Below are 6,176 nucleotides of genomic sequence, written 5' to 3' on the forward strand. Positions count from 1 at the left end.
TATATATATATACATATATATATATATATATATATATATATATATATATATATATATATATATAGGTACAAATTTGATTACAATAATAAACTTTATAAATATAGTTTGTAAAACATTAACCCTTTTGTAATATGTTGAGCAAAAGGGTATAATTATATAAAAATACATATATAATTATTTCATTTCATTTTATTATCATAGAAAAATAATAATGTACATATAAAGGATTTTTCAATACAACAAAACATTTCTATAAACTATAATCGGTATAGTTTATAGGACACACGCTATTTTACTATTTCGGGATACAATACAAAAATATTTATTTAAAGGCATAATTATTTTACACCACGTAAATTCAACGGAGGATAATACTTCCACATTACAAAATGACTTTTCATTATACTTCACGTAAATTGTCAATATGGATTTGTGAGTCATACCTTCACCGTACTTACCAAAGTACATATTAAAGTTCCTGTATTATAACCAGAATCTCCTGCAAGAGAGAGTGACACTTGTGTATAGATCTATACGAGACTGACAATTTCGCACCTAAAGTGTTAGCTATAGTTAGAACGGCAGATCTGGGGTGACAAATGTCCTACCATTCCAACGTCTGAAGAACATCATAGCAGACCAACTAGGTCACTAGCCTGGTTATAATAAATCACAAGGGGTATTAACAATACATTTGGTTTACGAATACATACATACCTTCAAATGGTTTTATTTAGATAAAACTACATTACATTATTCTCCAGTACACTACAATTTACATTTCTAGAAACATGCATTCAAATGGTTTTATAAAGATATAAAACTGCATTATACTACTTCAGAGTACATCAATACTTATACATTTTCATTCTTAGGATTCTTAAGACTACGTCTCACTTTAAAAGAAAATATTGTATTTTCTTGAAGAACACACTATCATTTTCAAGGAACAATGGCATATCTTTCTCGTACAAAATGCTTATGAACTCACCAACTTAAATGTTGACACTTTTTCAAACCACTTGTACTCTTAGGGAATCAGTAGATATGTACCCTCAAAGGTTTTGTGAAGATGAAGCGTAGCAGTGTTACGTCTTATATTTTTGTCGGATGTTTATGGAGTCAAAAAAACAATGATTCGAACTCAATGTAAATACTAAATTACCAATATGATGGTTGTAATGCTTTGAACTCTATTATTCAATTATTATGATACTATACATGACGTCATCTGCCCCTGAACGTTTCTGCTGTTCCAGTTCAGGGGCGTGACAGATTGGTATCAAAGCATTGTTTATAGTGAACTACGTATATCAAACCATGTATGATATACAACTATAAATACTATGGGGCTAAAATGCTCTAACTAAAAGTATACTTTTAAAATATAAGTATTTTTATAAAAGTATATGTACCTACCTGCATACTAGAACAATGTCATAATAAGAACCATATAAAAGTATTTAGATAAGTTAGGAAGTTGCGGTTAAGCCTAGATAGTTATGTAATCATATATGGGATGAATATAGTCTGATCAACTATATTTATGCGAGATATGACTAACATGTGTTTGGGAATTATTGTGGTGAACAACGAGTCTAAAACTTACCAACACCCCATACAAGGAAACTCTAGAACCAAACATAAAGTTTGAAATACTATAGGTGTATTTTATGATACTATAGGACTACACACTCAGGCCAATTATGTGTCTTTCGTACGATTAATCTTACACAGTCGACATAAACAGGCCCATAGTTAAGATGTTCTAATTCGAAAACATCTTTAAACCTTATGGCAGATAGATGTCACCACGTAAATCTATCAGGCTTGTCAACAACACAACACTAAATCCACCACCGCCACCACCTCTACAGATAGACATTGCCATTTTCCAAGCTGCTGTAACAACCACTGTGGCAACCGCCATGGCGCAAATCAGCATCAATGGTGGTAGTGGAACGGGAGGCGGTACCAATAATACTAACTAGGGAGATAGCCAGGGACACCCGAGGCAATGTTCCTACAAATAATTCACAAATGGAAAACCAAAGTCTTTCAATGGAAATGGAGGTGTCATTGCTTTAACAAGGTGGTTCGAGAAAACATAGTTGGTGCTCGAAATCTGCGCATGCCCAGAAGCTAGCAAGGTCAAATTCACAGCCTGCATATTCATCGATAGAGACCTCTCCTAGTGGAACGGTTATGTCAAATCACTGACTCTCCTAGTGGCCAATGCCATGAGCTGGGAGGACTTGAAGATTTTGATGCTAGCAGAATACTGCCCGAGGGTGAGGTGCAAAAGCTAGAGCAAGAGCTCTAGAACCTTACAATGAAGGACTCCGGCATCGCAGCCTACACTGCCAGATTTAGTGATCTAGCAGTACTATGTCCTGGGATGGTCACACCAGAAAGTAAAAAGGTGGAACGGTACATCTGAGGACTATCCGCCCCCCCAGATTGAAGGAAATGTGAAATCTGGAAACCCGTCCACTTTTGACAGTGCCAAACGCTTGGCAAAAACACTTGTGGATCATGGAGTCCGCTAGGGTTTTATGACAGTCTATCACGAGCAAGCAAATAGGAGTGACAATAAGAGGAAGTTTTGGAACAAGAGCAAGGGCCAACCGACACAAGAGCCCACAAAAGAAACAACAAACTGTGGCGGTTCACGCTACTGTTCCTGCCACTCCAGCACCCGCCAAACAATATGCTGGAACTCTCCTAAAATGCAACAACAGCAACTTTCATCATTATAGAGCTTGCCGAGAGAAGCACTACAATAATTGCAACAAGAAGGGGCACACCGCCCGTTTCTGTAAGACACCGGCACAACAAACTACCCAAGCCGCTAATGTCGGTGTGAGCTAGGCTTGCTACGGATGCGGTGAAATTGGGCATATCAAGAGAGATTGTCCAAAAGAAAGGAATGTCGGAGGTGTGGGAAGAGTTTTAACCATGGGGCATGAGGAGGCCGTAAATGAATCATCTTTTGTATCAAGGATCAAAAGTACTTATGCAAGGAATACCATGCCTTCTTAGCCCACGTGGTGGATAAGAAAAAAGAAGTGAAAAACATCAAGGATATTCCCGAAGTCTGTAACTTTCCCGACATATTTTTCGAAGATCTCCTAGGAGTACCTCCTGAACGCCAAGTCGAGTTCAGAATCGACATGATTCTCGGAGCCATCCCCATAGCCAAATCCCTATACAGCTTAGCACCGGCAGAAATGTAGGAATTATCCAGTCAACTAAATGAACTGCTAAGCAACGGATTCATCAGACCATGCTTCTCACCTTGGGGAGCACCGGACCTGTTCGTAAATAAGAAGGATGGATCATTCCGTATGTGCATAGACTACCGGGAGCTAAATAAACTCACCATCAAAAACCAATATCCTTTATCATGAATTCACGACCTCTTTGACCAACTACAACGATCAAGTAACTTCTCAAAGACAAGCCTAATATCCGGATACCATCAGTTGCAAGTCCAGGAGGAAGATATTCCCAAGACCGCATTCAAAAGTCGCTACGGTCACAACGAATTCGTAGTAATGCCCTTTAGATTAATAAATGCACCCGCGGTGTTAATAGACCTGATGAACTGTGTATGCCGACCTTACATAGACAAATTCATGATAGTATTCATCGATGACATACTAGTCTACTCACGAAGTAAGGAAGAACAGAGTCAGCACCTATGACAAGTCTTGGAAACATTAACGATGGAGAAGTTGTCTGCGAAGTTCTCGAAATGTGAATTTTGGATTCGAACGGTGGAATTCCTAGGTCATGTGGTCAGCGAGGAAAGGATACACGTAGATCCCTCCGAAATCAAGGCAATGGAAAACTAGATGACACAAAGAAACCCAACTAATATTCGTTAATTCTTAGGCCTCGTTGGCTACTACAGAAGGTTCATACAAAACATCTCCAAGATCGCAAAGCCACTCACCACCTTGACTCGGAAGGGTTTAACCTTCAACTGGGAGAAGAAATAAGAAACTGCTTTCTAAAAGCTAAAATGAGCCCTATGTAGCGCCTGGATCTTGTTCCTTCTAGAAGGGACGAAAGATTTTGTGGTTTACTGCGATGCATCCAAGCAAGGGCTAGGTTGTGTACTTATGCAATGAGGAAAAATTATTGCATATGCCTCGAGACAGCTTAAGAATCACAAGGTCAACTATAATACTCATGACCTCAAACTAGGAGCAGTAGTATTTGCTCTGAAGATCTGGAGGTACTCCTTTATGGTACGAAGTGCACAATCTTCACGGACCATAAAAGTCTCCAGCAGATCTTCGATCAAAAGGAACTCGACATGAGGCAACGATGATGGTTAAAACTACTAAATGATTACGAATGCAAAATTCACTCTCATCCAGGCAAGGCCAATGTAGTAGCAGATGCCCTTAGTCGAAAAGAGTACTCAGACCGCCGATTAAAGTCATTAACCATGACCATCCATTTACACTTGTCCACATAGATCAAAGAGGCACAACTAGAAGCCTTGAAACCCGATAATGTGGTAGGTGAAGCCTTAAGAGGAACGGATAAAAACCTAGAAGTTAAGGATGACAAAGTTCATTATCTCATGAATCGAATCTGGACACCGAAACTCGGTGGGTATAGAGACGTTGTCATGAGCGAAGCTCACAAGACCAGATACTCTCTTCATCCCGGTTCAGACAAGATGTATCTGGACCTTAAGAAACTTTATTGGTGGCCAAACATGAAGGCATAAATTGCTACCTATGTAGGAAAGTGCCTGAATTATGCCAAGGTCAGGGTAGACTAACAGAAGCCCTCGGGTTTACTACAACAACCAGATATAACTGAGTGGAAGTGACATCGGGTAACCATGAATTTCATAACCATGTTGCCCAAGACAACGGGTGGTCTTGACACCATTTGGGTAATTGTTGACAGGTTGACCAAATCAGTGTACTTCCTACCAATAAAAGAGACTGACAAGATGGATAAGCTAACCAGGACGTACATTAAAGAGATCGTATGATTGCATGGCGTGCCAATATCCATTATCTCCAATAGAGATAGTAGATTTACTACACGATTTTGGCAATCGCTAAAAAAATCCTTGGGAACCAAACTGTCACACCCCCGAACCAGAACGGCGGAAACGTTCGGGGGCGGGTGACATCATTGTGCAATATCATAACAATTAGATATAACTTAAATGTAGAAAATCCAAACATCATACATCAAGATATCAAACTTACATTGTTTTACATAATGTTTATGTTCTCAAATTACACAAAAGAGACAAAATGAATAAGTTCCAAATTACAACAAAATAATCTAGAATCCGCGTCCCATTAACATGCTTATTGATTTCCTGAGAATAGAAGTCGTTTGAAAGGCATCAACATAAAATATGTTCGTGAGTTCATAAGCATTTTGTATAAAAATCTGTGATAGTTAGAAAACAAGAAAATCTGATATTTTCATTTCAAAATGGTTGTAAGTCTTGTTTCCAATCACGTATAGTTGCTTGCGTGTTTTAGTTTATCGTTTTCAAAATCGTATAAAATCGTTTTCTAAAGAAAATCCTATATTTTCTTATGTACAAAATAGTAGTCTTAAAACCCTAAGACTTGTGCGGTAAGAGCTTCGTGTATGGTACCCAAACCATAGTTGTTTATAATCGAAAGGTGTGACTTGCATAAATTTCTAAATAATACTGTTATATTCTAAGTTAGTTGTTATAACCATACTAATATGACAGAGTGTCTATCTTGACGTTGTTCAAGCGTCGGTTTTGTTTAAGACATTTGTCACCCTAGACATGGGTCAAAGTCTGACCAAGTGTTCTTCATATCCATTTGAATCGGTCTAATACGATGTACATGTTATGAAACATTTCATATAAACTGGAAGAGGCACATTGATCTAGCATTCGTCTATCATGAATGCCTTGCCATTGACTGTAAAACCTTGGTTCTCTCTCATGCTCGCGCTCCTCCTTTGTTTTTCTTTCTATTAAAATCGAATAAGCCCAAAAATGTCTTACGTTTAATCCTAGCCCAGGTATAAGAAATCTCTATCTGTTCGTCATTTTGTTTAACAAATTTTTTATGCAATTTTGTTGATCCGCACCCGTCGCTTTGCGTGGGTAACCGGCTGGTATATATATATATATATATATATATATA

This window comes from Lactuca serriola, chromosome 4, assembly GCF_051521515.1.
Source record: "Lactuca serriola cultivar US96UC23 chromosome 4, Lser_US96UC23_V15, whole genome shotgun sequence".
Taxonomy (NCBI): Eukaryota; Viridiplantae; Streptophyta; class Magnoliopsida; order Asterales; family Asteraceae; genus Lactuca; species Lactuca serriola.